Below are 16,039 nucleotides of genomic sequence, written 5' to 3'. Positions count from 1 at the left end.
TGCAATGCAATACATGAAAAGGTTGCAGTAATGTTTGGGTGACTTGTTAGATTTTGAATCACTTAATGAAAATAATAAAAAGACAGAAAAGTATATCTCAGCAAATATATACTGGAAAGGAAATCTAACATTTCCATTTTCCAGGTAAAAAGATACCTCTGATGGTTATCCCAATTGTATCTTATTTGACCCAGAATAACAAACAATAGGAAACATGTTTTCGGCAAATATAATAAATTTATAAATAAAGAGGAAAATGACAGAACATAACTGAAACCTCTTTTTAATGTTTGTAGTAGATGGATTTTAATAAGTGGTATCTAAAAATTAGTGGATAAAGGTAGACTATTTCTTCATCTTCTCAATAAAAAAGTAATACATAATGCTGCTAGTGGGTCAGGTCTCTTTTCAGTAAATTTATCATGAAAACTCTACTAATCAAGTATTGCAAGTATCTTCAAGTTATGTTTTCAAATTTTGTTTGTGCACATTCTTAAATACTCAGGTCAAGGAACACACTAAGCACAAGAATCAATGGATGTGATCAGATATGGCTGAGCTGGTGACGGGTAATCAATTCCTATTTTTTTACTTACATGATACTGATTAATCCTTCTTTTTTCTTTTTAATCACTTTTGAAATTATCTTGTTTTATCTTACTACCTAATAACAGAAATCCTGGAAACAGAATCCTAAATGATTGATTTAGTTTTTTCAAAACAAAAAGGTTGGAGGAAGGACTTTTGTAAGCATCTCATTTAATTATGTCAGACCAGTCTAGAGCTAGGTCAAATTATAGTCACTAAAATGCCTTTGATGTGAAAAAGAGATCCTCAGCACCAGCTGTTTCACTCTACAGATCCTGTCCTGCTGCAGAGCACCACTTACTCATGCAGACAAAGCATACACAGCTATACTTTAACCTTGTTTCCATTCATATGTTTTAGGTGAATCCCATTGGTAGTGTAAAAGGTCAAATGATTCTCTAAATAATACTCATAACTCTTTAAAACAGCGCTTTTTATAAAAGTGAGAAAATAGACTGAAGACACAGGATCCTAATACATAAGTTAGTAATAAGTCTTGTATGATTACAAACCCAGAGTCTACTCAAGAGCAATGAAATTATATAATCTGCTTTTCTACTTTATTATTAGAGTGAAATCTCTAGAATATAGACTTTCAGTCTAAGCTAATACACTTACTTTAAAATAAGTGACTAAGGTAAATAAGTCTCTAGAGAGACATATTTAAGTTGACTAGAGAAGGAATTAAAAAAAGAAAAAACCCAAAACACAAACCAGCTGTAGTGTACACACCCAAATTTTGAGGAACTAAAGTTTACTCGTATTAGTCCTGTCTTCAGGAACTAAATAATAAATGGCTTTAATCAGGCAAGTGTACTTGTGCAAGAACAGGTAGACATTTCTTCATTTTTCTACCTCTTAAGCATAGGCTTACCCTTGAAGCTGTATAATGTATTGTTAAATTTTCTGGTACATAGTAAAATCAGTGCAACGTTTCTGAACAGAAAACATTCTTACTTCAAAAACCATTGTCCTGGTATTTTATACAGTTCATGAAAAGCAAGTCATTAAGGAATGGTGTGTTAAAGTGTACAATGAACAATATCAATATTTGCATCAGTGCACCATAAATGAGGTTTGGTAGTTTCTTCCTACCCGCAATCACAGACGTGTAAAATATTAACAGATTTTATATACATATATATATAAAATATACACATTTTGTATAAATACTTGAGAGCAAAAACATGAGAAACTAGGGGAAAAAAATATCCAGCTATGATGAAGTAGCTATACAGAAAAGAGCTCATAAGTGCAGTTGCTCCTGTGATTAGAGCTTAATGAAGTTAATAGCAATAGTACAAAATGGTGTTGATGTTTAGAATAAGTCTGCAATTAGTCATTACACTCTGACCAAGTTGAATATTGTAGGAACTGAAAGATTAAACAGATTAATTTTGTTGTTTTGAACTTTTATCTTGGTGAATTTACAAGTCTGTGCACTTTAAGGGAGGAAGCAACATATTTTTGGTGAAGAATTCATAACTTAGGCTAGAGTTTTAAAGATTTCAAAGATGACTCTTCACGCCTTACCCAAAGCAACTCCCAGGTGGCAAAAATAAAAGTTTATTAAAAAAAAAAAGTAGTAAAGATAGATATATGCTTATATGCTTGGGTATGTAGAGGTTTCATTGTGTGCATTGTATGCATCTGTTTTATAATCTGTATACAACCTGTCTTTGTGAAAGGATTTGATCATGAACTATGACTGGCAATGAAATTATGACAACCATAGTGAAAATACTTCAAAAAATAACAAATAATGGCTACACAGCCTCAGTCCTCACTTATGCATTCCTTTCAGATATGATCTTTCAAATATTCCTTCCAAATATTTTAGTATTAAATATTTTAGTATATACCAATGAGCTTGTGTTCGCTCTACAGTTCATTACTTAATCTTGTTGAAGACAGGTTCTTCTTGGGTAAATTGCTTTCGCAGTAAGGTTTCAGGAAACCTTTTAATGACAGCAAAATTCGTATAAGGTAAAGACAATTGCTATTTCTGATATCATCAGAACATCACAACATCATAGGATTAACTGAAACATGGTGGGACAACTCAAACGACTGGGGGATTGCAACAGACAGTTACAAGCTCTTTCGTAAGGACAGGCAAGGTAGAAGAGGTGGAGGATTTGCACTCTACACCAAGGAACACCTTAAATGTATCAAAGTCAACTATGGTGATTTTGTCTGCTCTATCAAAAACCTCTGGGTTAAAGTCAAAGGGGTTGTCTCCAAGCAGGATCTCACAGTGGGCATCTGCTATCAACCTCCTAACCATGATGACGATAATGACAAAGCGATATTTGGGGCACTGAAGCAAGCTTCTGGCCAACAGAACCTGGTACTGATGGGTGACTTCAACTACCCAGACAACAACTGGAAGAATAATACAGCAGCTCGCATGTCATCCACCAAGTTCCTGGGATGTATAGAGGACTGTTTCCTCATACAAATGTTAGATGTGCCAACCAGGAAGGAGGCGCTGCTGGACTTGCTATTCACAAACCGAGAAAGCCTGCTTGGTAATATCTTGGTTAGTGACAGCCTTGGCTGCAGTGACCACAATATTGTGGAGTTTGGGATCCTGCTGAGTGTGCTGAAGGTCAGCTCTAAGACAAGGATTCTGGATATTAGGAGAGCAAACTTCAGTGCACTCAGGGCTCAACTGGGAGGGATTCGATGGGAAGCTTCCGTGGAAGACAAAGGAGCTAATGAGTGCTGGGAGTTCTTCAAGAACTCTCTATTGGAAGCACAAAGCCAATTTATCCCCTACAAAGGAAAGGGAAGTAAACGGAGCAAGAGGTCCCCATGGCTCAACCATGACCTCCTGGGTCTACTCAAATCCAAAAGGGAAGTATACCAGAGATGGAGAAGTGGACGATTATCAGTTAAGAGCTACAAGGGCATTCCCAGAGCATGCAGAGATGCAGTTAGAAAAGCAAAAGGTCAGCTTGAATTGAAACTGGTCATAGATGTGAAAAATAACAAGAAAGGGTTCTTCAGACATGTCAACCACAAGCAGAAACAGAAGGAAAACATAGGCCCACTGTTAAACAGAAAAGGAGAGTCAGTCACCAATGATGCTGAAAAGGCAGAGGTCCTCAACACTTTCTTCACCTCTGTCTTTATCAACACTGTCAGGTCCCAGACTTTGGGAATGAAATTCCCAGTTGATTCAAACACCGACCCACCATCAGTGAAGGAAGAGTTAGTATATGAATTACTACAGGAGCCTGACCCCCACAAATCAGTGGGCCCTGATGCCATCCAGCCGAGGATCTTCAGAGCTTGCTGACATCATTGCAAGGCCAGCCTCCATAACCTTCAAGAAGTCATGGAGAATGGGGGATGTCCCAGAGGACTGGAGGAAGGCAAATGTTGCCCCTATCTACAAGAAGGGCTTGAGGGAGGATCCGGGTAACTATAGGCCCATCAGCCTTACTTCAGTCCCTGGGAAAGTTATGGAACGAATCCTCCTGGGGGCCATCACAAGTCAAATGAAGCATGTGATTGAGAAGAGCCAACATGGCTTCACTAAAGGCAGATTGTGCTTGACTAACCTGGTGACCTTCTATGACAAAGTGACTTGCCTGGTTGACATGGGGTAGGCAGTGGACATTGTTTACCTGGACTTCTCCAAGGCCTTTGATACGGTCCCCCACAGTCTTCTCTTGGAGAAATTGATGCATTATGGCCTAGGCAAGTGGTCTGTGCAGTGAGTGGGGAACTGGCTGACAGGCCGCACCCAAAGGGTGGTAGTAAATAGCTCTTTCTCAAACTGGCAACCTGTCACCAGTGGGGTCCCCCAGGGATCGATATTGGGCCCAATTTTATTCAGCATCTTCATAAGTGATCTGGATAACGGCATCAAGCGTAGCCTGATGAAGTTTGCTGATGACACCAAGTTGAGTGGGGAAGTAGACACTCCAGAAGGGAGAGCTGATCTGCAGGGAGATCTGGATAGGCTGGAGGAGTGGTCCAGCAAGAACCTTATGAAGTTCAACAAGGAGAAATGTAAGGTTGGGCACCTGGGAAAACATAATCCAGGAGTGCAGCACAGACTGAGACCCACCTGGCTGGAGAGCAGCTCTGTGGAAAGGGACCTGGGGGTCCTGGTGGACAGGAAGCTCACTATGAGTGAACAGTGTGCTGCTGCGGCCAAGAAGGCCAACAGGATGCTGGGTTGCATCAAAAAGGGCATCACCAGCAGAGAGAAAGAAGTCATCATCCCACTCTACTCAGCGCTTGTCGGGGCACACCTGGAGTACTGTGTACAGTTCTGGTCCCCTCTATACAAAGAGGATGTGGCAAGGCTGGAAGGGGTCCAGAGAAGGGCCACCAAGATGATCAGAGGACTGGGAAGCCTGCCATATGAGGTTAGGCTGGGAGAACTGGGTTTGTTCAGCCTTGAGAAAAGTAGGCTCAGAGGGGATCTCATCCCCATGTACCAGTTCTTAAGGGGTAGCTACAAAGAAGATGGAGACTCCCTTTTTACACGGAGTCCCATGGAGAGGACAAGGGGGAATGGACACAAGTTGCTCTTGGGGAGATTCCGATTGGACACCAGAGGGAAATTTTTCACACTGAGAACAGTCACCCATTGGAATAATCTCCCCAGGGAAGTGGTTGACTCGGCCACATTGGGCACCTTTAGGAGTCATCTGGAGAGGGTGCTGGGCCATCTTGTTTAGACTGTGCTCTTCCTAGAAAGGTTGGACTAGATGATCCCTGAGGTCCCTTACAACCTGAGTTTCTGTGATTCTGTGATTCTGTGATATCTTTTCTAGATTACTGACTGACATGTTTTAACCCAGAAGGCAGCTAAACACCACACAGCCGTTTGCTCGCTCACCCCACAGTGAGATGGAAGAGCGAATTGGGGGAAAAAGTAAGATTTGTTGGTTGAGATGAAGGCAGTTTAATAGGACAGAAAAGGATGGGAAAATAATAACTATAACAACAATAACAGCAACAACAAAAAGGAATATACAAAATAAGTGACGCTCAATGCAATTGCTCTTCACCAGCTGACTGATGCCCAGCCAGTTCCAGAGCAGTGGCTTCACAGTCAGCTTTCTCCTACTTTATATACTGAGCATGATGTCATATGATACGGAATATCACTTTGGCCAGTTTGGGTGCGCTGTCCTGGATACATACCCTCCCACCTTCTTATGCATCTCCAGCTGTCTCAATTGGTAGAGCATGGGAAGCTGGAAAAGCCCTTGACTACTGTAAGCACTACTAAGCAATGACTACAACATCAGTGTGTTATCAACACTATTCTCATCCTAAATCCAAAACACAGCACTAAACCAGCTACTAGGAGGAAAACAAACTCTATCCCAGGCAAAACCATGACACTGACACATATTAATGTAGACATGCTTATGGAAATAACCAAATGTACGTGTTAAATATATACATATGCTTATGTGCATATGTTCATTTATTGAGTGTGGATGTGTCAAACCACTCAGTCTAATAAAGCATTTAATCAGGCAAATAAACAATTATACTTCTTAATAAATCCTGTAACATTACAACAAGAAGTATAATTGCATGGTTCATCTATATAATGGGGCTTAAACTAATCAGTACAAGTAACTACATAAAATGTGTAATGTAGTTTTAGCCTCATTGAAATGTTTACAACCAAAGTTGTCCAAATTAACTTAAAGCATTTCAATACACTAATGTCAATAGTCCTATAAATCTTTAGGCTTAAATATACCATTTATTTCTAAGGCCATAAAACCTACAAAATAGAATACACTTCTTGTTTGAATAATGGCTTCTCAGTATAATAGGATTTTGTTACTTCCCTTTAAAAATGTAGAACAAATTTGGTGTCCAAGCAGTTGGAAACAAAGAAGACAGGTATGACTTAAATATTTCTTGACAATACAGATACATTTGCCTAGCTTGCTGTTGGAAATCCTGAAATTTGTGGAAAAGATGCTGCCCATTTCATTCAAATCATGGAATCTTTAAAATCCCGTATCAGCAGCTTTCTGTAAAGAGAAGTGTTATTATCAGATTTCAAAGATCCTCCTTGAAGCAGGGGAAAAATGAAACAAATTAACTAAATTTAATGAAACAATGAAGGAACAACATGACTGGTATAATTCTTGATTCCCTAAATTGTACTTACTGACATCTTAATGAGTGAAGAGCATTATATGACAAAAGCTCATTTTCATACCCACAAAGGAGTTTAGAGAGACAATGGCAGGAGGGGAAGCCCAAATAGTACCCTCATCAAGACTCCTCACAGGCCCATTATCACAGGATAGCCACTGGTCCATCAAAGATCCAGCTCCACAAGCCCAGAGGAGCACAGGGATGCACAGTGGGATGAAGGATCCCATATGAAGGACTCCTAAAGAACAAACGTCTTGTCTAGTCCCCTTCCAGGGCTATCTCAGTAGACCCATCAGGCTCATTGTCCAGGTGCGAAACCTGGACAGTACCCAGTGGCCAGTTACTAGGTGGACTGATTTTCTGAGCCCAACTAATGGAGGGATACACCTTACCTGTACATAAGTATATATATTCTCACTACTGGACCTCCATCCTGATCAACCAATGAGAGGGGCAGGATGAGGCTGTTGGTGCTGTCTGGTGTTGTGTGGGTGCTTTGAATGTCCATCTGTGATCTGTTTGGCTGGTCCTGCATATATGTGGTATATATTTGTTCTCTATGTCCATGCACCTGCTGAGAATACATCTCCAGCCTTGCTGTTGGTTGGACCTGTGGGCATGGAGTGGCAACCTCTCTCAGGCTATTGGATCCAGTATAATACATTTTTCTCTGGCAAAGAGAAACATTTGAACTTAACCTCTTAAGCCCGTAACAAGGTGTTTTAAATAATCTACCATTGCATCTCCTTCCAGTTCAGCACAAAATTTAGATATCACACTTGTGCCTGACAGATGCCTAAGAATCAGTAAACAGATGTACACAGAAATACACATTTTATTTTATCCATCCTTGTGGCAAAAAAGGCCAAGGTTATTCTGGGCCGTATTAAGAAAATAATTGGCAGCAGGTTGAGGGAGATGATCCATCCTTTCTACTCAACACTGGTGAGACCACACCTGTAGTGCTGGGTAAGATATGGACTTACTAGAGTGAGTCCAGCAAAAGGCCACAGAAATGATTAAGGGACTGGAGCCTCTCCCATATGAGGAGACAGTAAGGACTGTTTGGCCTGGAGAAGAGCAGGTTCAGGGGTATCTTGTCAATGTGTGTAAGCACCTGATGGGATGGAATGAAGAAGAGGGAGCCAGACTCTTCTCAGTGGTGACCACTGACAGGACAAGGAGCAACAGGGAAAATTAAAACACATCATATTCCATTAACATAATAATATACTTGTTTAATGTGTGTATGGTCAGTGTGTGCTGGTTTTGGCTGAGATAGAGTTAATTTTCTTCACAGAAGCTAGTATGGGTTTATGCTTTGGATTTGTGCTGAAAACAGTTTTGAAAATGCAGAGATGTTTTAGTATTTGCTAAGTAGTGCTTACACAAAGTCAAGGACTTTTCTGCTTTTCACGTTGTCCTGCAAGCAAGTAGGCTGGGGTTGCACAAGAAGGTGGGAGGGGACACAGCTGGGACAGCTGACCCCAACGGACCAAAGGGATATTCCATACCATATGACATTATGCTCAGCAGTAAAAAAGCTGAGAGGAGAAGGAGGAAAGAGTGACATTCAGAGCGATGGCATTTGCCTTCCCAAACACTTGTTACACGTGATGGACCCCTGCTTTCCTGAAGGTGGCTGAACACCTGAACACCTGAACTTGCCTGCAGATGGCAAGTAGTGAACGAATTCCTTGGTTTGTTTTGCTTGCACATGCAGCTTTTGCTTTTCCTTTTCTTTATATTATTACTGTTGTTGTTATTATTATTATTACTGTTTTGCTTTGTCTCTTGAACTGTCTTTATCTCAACCTATGAGTTTTTGCACTTTCACTCCTCTGATTCTCTCCCCTATCCCGCCAGAGGAGGAGTGAGCAAGCAGATGTGTGGGGCTGAGGTGCTGACTGGGGTTAAACTATGACAGTAACATTGATGATACAATATATAATAGAAAAAAAAAACCAAACAACCCAAACCATATAATAATCTTATTTGCATTGTTACTCCTAGGTGTTTGATACTGGATACCTGAGAGAAAAGTCAAGACCTTGCTCTGAAATTTTACACTGCACTCTATTCAGAAAGGCATTGTGGCAACATGGAGGCATTCCATGGTTTCTTTTCTGACATTATTAGGTCTTTGTAACATGCATGTAAAACATTTGGATTGAATGACACAGCTACTTAGACTACATATTATGTTTTAGAGGTGTCAAATTAGTTGAAAATTTTCACCAACTTACTTAGAATTGGTACCCAGTGTTTTGGTAAAATTAAGGGACACCAGTTCCGTATATATCAGTTTGTAAAAATAAATATTCCTCTTTTAAGAGGCATTCTTGAAGTAATTTTCAACATTTTAACTTCTGATGGGAAAAGCTTTCATGGTTTGTTCTGTAAGCCCTAACTTCTATCACAGTGCAAGGCACTGAAAATAAAATTAGTTTGATATGGCAATTCCCCTCCATCTTAATTCTTTCAGTAATGTCATTTGTTTCATACTCAGATGTTACCCACACCTTTCTGGAAAGAGATAAGGGTTACAGATGAAACAGTGACAGTAGTTTTCATTATTAATTACTATGTGGAAATAGTAACAAGCAATTTATTTCTGATGAAGACTTCATAGTGTAACTTAGGTTAAAATGACCTGTATGCTGCAATTACAAGAATGAATAAATTTTTAAAGTACCCTGCAAACCACGTACACTAACGAAGTACATTTATGATGTCCCCATAGCCTAGCTACACAGAAAAAAACAAAACAAAACTATAAATTCACTGAAATATTTGAACTGAATTTCAATGCATAGAAAAACAAAGCTCTGGTTTTGCCTCTTCCGAAGGATCCACTCTCAGAACAAAGCTTATTTTGTCACACAGGTCTTTACATGGTGATCCTTCCTGAGCTTTTAAAAAATTTTAATTTAATAGTGAAGTAGTTCACATTATTGACTTTCAACATACCATACTTTCATTGTAGTCTTGAAAGCTTATTTGAGATGTCATGGGGCAGTTTTATTTCTTAGCGACGGTATTTATGAATTTCTTTGAGAAATAATCATTTTAAACACTGCAGGTAATATATGCTCTTTACGCTATTGAAAATCAAATTAGATTGGTATATTTCTGAACATTACTCTGATTCAGCAGGTTAACTTATCCTGAGGCCTTATCCACAACTAGCAAAACCAAAAAGGAAACTACTTTTTGTTTGTCAGCATCATATATCTTTCTACTCCTAAATATCACAGACGCCTTTCTAGTTATTTCATTCTACATGCAAGGCTGCAAGAGCTTAAAATCCCAATAATGATCCTTACTTCAATAGGGATTGAATTCTGAGCTACAATAATCAATATGTGTTCTGTATTATCAAATGAGTAGATTAGGTGTTTGCAATTATTTATTTTAATTTTAGAATCTAGGTATTTATGACCTATTAATTAGTAAAAAAAGATCTGTGGTCATTTTGTATCATATCTCTTCTCAAATCTGAATGACAGACTGTGAAAGCATATTGTAAAACATTAACAGGTTAGATATTTTTAGTTGCTTATTTTCTCTCTTTGATGTTTGATTCTGTATCCAGGTTTCCATTTCCAAATAAATTAATATACTTAAAATGTGAGTGAGCAAGAGAGTTAAAACATTTTCTTTTTAGTCCTGATTCCATTAATTTTTCAGCATTCTTCTAATTTATATATTCTTTTAATCAGAAAACAATTAAACCCTCAAGAATATTGGAAAATAGGACATTGAGGCAAGTGTATAACATATATAGAAAGCTTTTACTGATGATTGTTGGGTTAGCAGTTATTGTAATGGCCATACTTGCAAAACTCTCCTGGAAGCAATGGAGGAACAATTTAGCTGATGACAACCTCAGTCAGCAAGAATATTATATGAATAAAAACAATAATTTAAAAAAATTTTAAAAAAATTTCTCATGGGAGATAAAGTTTAACATTAGAAGAGATGATGGTTTGGGTTTTATTTTTTGTTTTCTTGGGATCAAGTTCAGTGGAGATCTACCAAGATGATCAGGGGACTGGAGCATCCCCCTTATGAGGAAAGGCTGAGAGAGCTGGGTTTGTTCAGCCTGGAGAAGAGAAGGCTGAGGGGGGATTTCATCAATACCTATAAATACCTGAAGGGTTGGTGTCAAGAGAAAGGGGCCGGACTCTTTTCAGAGGTGCCCAGTGCCAGGACAAGGGGCAATGGGCACAAGCAGGAACACCACAGGAAGTTCCACTTAAACATGAGAAAAAGAATTCTTTCCTGTGAGGGTGCCAGAGCAGTGGAACAGGCTGCCCAGGGGGGTTGCAGAGTCTCCTTCTCTGGAAATATTCAAAACCTGCCTGGACACATTCCTGTGCCCCCTGCTCTGGGTGTCCTTGCTCAAGCAGGGGGTTTGGACAAGATGATCTCCAGAGGTCCCTTCCAACCCCTGCCATTCTGTGATTCTGTGATTCTGTGATATATATGTGTGTGTATGCGTGTTTAACAGCCTAAATCCAGAAAGGATTTAAGTGAGAACGAAAGAAAGATTTAGGTACCTATAAAAAGCTATGATTCAAAATGTTTCTCTGCCCTGTGATCTGAATGTCTTCTATATTCCACAGCTTGACACTAAGGATGCTGCTATGGTAGATAAAAAAAGTTATTTGACTCAGAGAATACTCCAAGTATTTGAAGCAAAGCTCAGATTAGAAAGCTTAGAAACCAGAAAATGCTAGTCACAGGGACTAAGTAAGCTCTTGTCCTGTTTTGGAAACTCTGCTTGTAAATTGGGGTTGCAAAGGACATACCTTCGTCTTTCAGAATTCAGAATCTGGAACTTGCTGGTGAAAGTAAATTATATTAATCACCATTTATATTATATACTACTTCTCAAAGCATTTGCACATAGAACAAGAAGTAATCATCAAATAACCACTCTTTGGAAATTAAAAAATACATCTTTCTGCATTAGCCAGAGAAGCAGAAACATATATAATTTAAAAAGTTCTGCTTTGAACTGTCTTTTTTTCTGACAAAATTTTTTACATAAATTTTTTTTTCTGTTTTTAGATTTTAAATGCACTATATAATATTTCTGTATATTTCCACTGAATTTTTAATAGCCAGTGGAAAAGTGTGTTAGATATAGTGAGATTATAATGACAAAGGCAGAGAAATGCGAATTTTTGAAAGAGCATGTACTCCTGTTTATATTCATAATGCATTTATGTACTGACAAAAGGGAAAAGAGAAGGAAAAAATACATTCACACTAAGTTTTAAACTTTCCATTATCAGGAAATGTAGACTCCCACAGATCACATTGGAAACTCCCCCATTCAAAGGGGCAATTTCACTTCATTTATTTGTTATTGCATTTGAGCAATAACTGATTGGATAAAAAATTGTCACAATTTGGAATCTTTTAACAAATTAACATAGAAATTGGGTAACTAAGGAACCACATATTTAACAGATTTTTTTTTTTCAGTTTTATCCTGCTGCTTTTGCTGCTTTACACATTCCAGTGGCTGATACACAGACAAGTGCCATGGTTTGGCTCCAGTCAGCAACCAAGCACCATGCAGCCGCTCGCTCCCCCTGCAGTGGGATGGGGAGAGAATCAGAAGACTAAAAATGCGGAAACTTTGGATTGAGATAAAGACAGTTTAATAGGTAAAGCAAAAGCCGCACATGCAAGCAAAACAAAGCAAGGAATTTATTTACTTCTTTCCCATGGGCAGGCAGGTGTTCAGCCACCTCCAGGAAAGCAGGGCTCCATCACATGTAACAGTTACTTGGGAAAAAAAACCACCATAATTCTGAACGTCCTCCCACTTCTTTCTTCTTCCTCCAGCTTATATACTGAACATGACATCATATGGTATGGAATATCCCATTGGTCACCTGAGGTCAGCTGTCCCAGCTGTGCCCCCTCCCAGCTTCTTGTGCACCCGGCATAGCATGAGAAGCAGAAGTCGTCCTTAACTAGTGTAAGCACTACTTAGCAACAACTAAAATATCTCTGCATTATCAACACCGTTTTGATCACAAATCCAAAACAACCCTATATGAACTACTGTGAAGAAAATTAACTCTATTCCAGCTGAAACCATGACAAGTCAGATTCATAAGTGGGACTTAGGAGTTCTGTTATCTACCTTGAATTACGCAATATTCATTTTGAAAGTTTAGTGAAATAGCAAAGTTTGGTTTTGCTATGGAAAACCTTTTATTTTGGTTCTCCCAAGCTTAAAATTTGGGACTGAGGACCAACCATAATCCCTGAAATCCCCCTCCAAAGTAAACTTTTTCCCTTTTTAGAAGTCTAGACATTAAGCATCAAAGGTATTTCATCATGAATACAAATACCAATTTGATTCTTTTCTGTAATGGCAATAGATGGACTTTCTCCCCCCTACAACGGAGTGTAGTAGTAAAAGAGTTATTTTAAAGCAGAAGGGGTAAATATGCAGAGACTCAAATACATATATATGTCAATGATATGAGTATCAAAGTCACTTTTTCAAGCTCTATCTCAGTCACAATTTTAACTAAGCTACTTTCAACTATGTTATTGAACATTGTGGAAAATGATTCTATAATATGAAGATGAATTCCCCTATGCGCTTCAGCTTGTACACTGTCTTATTCTATTAGCTTCAGAAAGGAGACTGGATATTCATGGAAGATGTCTGATGATACTTGAAGCAAAAGGAGAAAATAAATTGCTAGTTTAAGAAAAACATTTAAGTATTTTCATCAAGGCTTGACTATAAACAATATAAAATAAAGATTATATGTTTTCCCTGAAACATGGAGGAAAGCAACATACTCTATAAAGGTTTTACATAATTAGATACTAAGCCTATATTAGAATTCAAAGAGTTTAGCATCCTAAAAAAAGGTAATTTCCAAGCTGAAGACATCTTTCTATCCTTAGCTTAGCCAGATGTTGCTTTCATGCAATGTTTCATAACAGTAGATGAAATAAAATATTCTATATTGCTTTATATCCAATATATTATATCTTAGAGTGAACAAGCAGCTAAAAATATCTGCTGTAGATTTCCCTTTTTACCTGCAGGATGATTTCCTGTCAAATGAAATCGAGATTTCTGTCTCAAGCAGTGACCAACAACATGACATATGACAGATGGAGTACAGAAATCCCACTTTCAGAATCAGTGAATCAGGACATGCTCAATAATAGCAAGAGGTTTAATATGCTACCTCTCCACCCACCTTTTATGCAACAGGTGTTTATATTTCAACTAAAAGAAAGTTCTTCCATGTAACCATTAATTCAGAGTTGATGGATAAATCCCTTTCGTTTATATTCATATTGCAGTTGATTCTGAATCCTTTTGCCTTTCTATTACAAAGGCAAAAAAATGAGTACTAAAGATACTGGATGTCTACAAATATTTTAAATACCTTTCTCTCAGGAAATTGCCAGCACCATCATCTAAACCACAAGAAAAAACTGAGAGCTTACACTTTCTTTTTTATACTTCCTACAGGTTGCAAGCTGTAACAAACTGAAGATATATTAAGTTCAAAATATTACATTTCCTTGTAAACTAACTGTGTTTGCATACTTCTATATAAATAGTAAAAATAACTGTGAGGGACTCTGGAAATTCACCCCAAAGGATACTGTACAACCCAAAGGTTGTTGGTCCAAACAAGAACTTTTTAAAAGCAGATCTCCTTTTCCGTGACTAGGAAGAGTGAGTCAAGTCTGGAGCAACATGTCTTAAAAAGTATGTCGATATGTAAGAGGACACACATTAGCAGTGAGATATGGAGTGGAAAAGAAGACCTTAGCTTCATTCTGACCACAAAATTTTGATAGAAGAATTTTGACCAAATAATTTTGACAAACGTAGTGAAATGGAGTGAGTCGTGGCTTTGTTTAGGACATTGTGCAGTACATCTGCCTTGCTGCTAGTGAGACTTCCACCTAATAAAGGAGAGAGAGTACATCTAGCACAGCAGCATTAGGTTGTAAAAAGCAGGCTACAGACCTGTAGACCTCATATGAGGTAGCAAAACTAAATTGGGGAAAGTATAATACTGCTGTGATACCAAGAGTTGGTGTCTTCTGCAATATTTAGTACAAATCATTGTACTTTAGATATGCCACTATAACTTATTCAGGTAAGGGTGAGTGCATTGCAGACTGCAGACTAGGTATGCAGGACTGCATTTGCAGAGTAAATAAATATGCAGCCGATTAAATTTATAGTAGGAGCTGATGCTCCTTCACTGACATTTTGTCCCAAGTAGCCATAGAATATAGTCCAAGAGGGTGGTTTATGAACAAGGCAGCATGGAAAAATATTATGACTGCAGCATCATTACTGTTTTATAGAGTTTTGGGAATAATTAAGTGTAGATCTAGAAGGAGATTTTAGTCAGATTCTCCTGTGGCTTTGAATTCTTCACAGAGCACAGTATTGACTTTTCTGTGCTCTACACTATCTAATCACAGCAAAGTACAAAAGAAAAATCACAGCCCTGAAATCTATGGTTTATGTTAGGGCCCTGAGTGTTCAAATAAACCTTAATGGCTCCTACCAGACTCACATGAAGCCTTGAAGTCTCTAGGACCAAAGGCTCCATTTCAGCTCTGCCTGGATCCAATCAGTCCCTTCCTGATCTATGTTGGAGAAGTGTCAGCATCCGGCTCAGCCACAGCCATGACACCGCCTAGCCGTGGAGCTCCATCATCCAGATCCCAACCCATGGACTGACTGCCAGCCTTGGCCTTGGTCCTGCCTCATCACTGTGGACCTGTTCAGTGATCACTGATCCTGATTCTAACACTGACCTACAGGTTGACTTCCTAGCCTTGTCCCCGAGCCTGCCTCAACACCATGATATTGATCCGGACTGTTGGTTGAACCTGTCTACTGCTTCCAGGTCTGTTCTACTTACTTTGATGGGTACTGTGGGTCAGGGCCGAGACAAAAATGTCCTGAGATTCCCTCCTTGGCTTTGGTTCAATTCTCTTTAGGGAGCAGAGCCTTGACAGATTAGGTCAGGCAGTTTTGCACATTGCTATATGACATTTTTCTGGAGACTTTTCCAAAGTCCAGTTCTATATGCAATATAATTCTGTTTCATAGAGATATTTTGTTTTTTAAATGCAGAACATAAGAATAGAAGTAAATGGAACTTCAGAGAGCATTGTGGATGATTACTACAACCAGGTTGCCAAAAAGTTTTTATTCAACATCTCCTGTTTTCCTGCACTTTAAAATAATTTTTCATAAAACTGATTTTTT

The sequence above is a fragment of the Phalacrocorax aristotelis genome, chromosome 1, assembly GCF_949628215.1.
Source record: "Phalacrocorax aristotelis chromosome 1, bGulAri2.1, whole genome shotgun sequence".
In the NCBI taxonomy this organism is placed as follows: domain Eukaryota; kingdom Metazoa; phylum Chordata; class Aves; order Suliformes; family Phalacrocoracidae; genus Phalacrocorax; species Phalacrocorax aristotelis.
The sequence above is the reverse complement of the archived record's forward strand: the minus strand, read 5'-3'. Positions refer to the sequence as shown.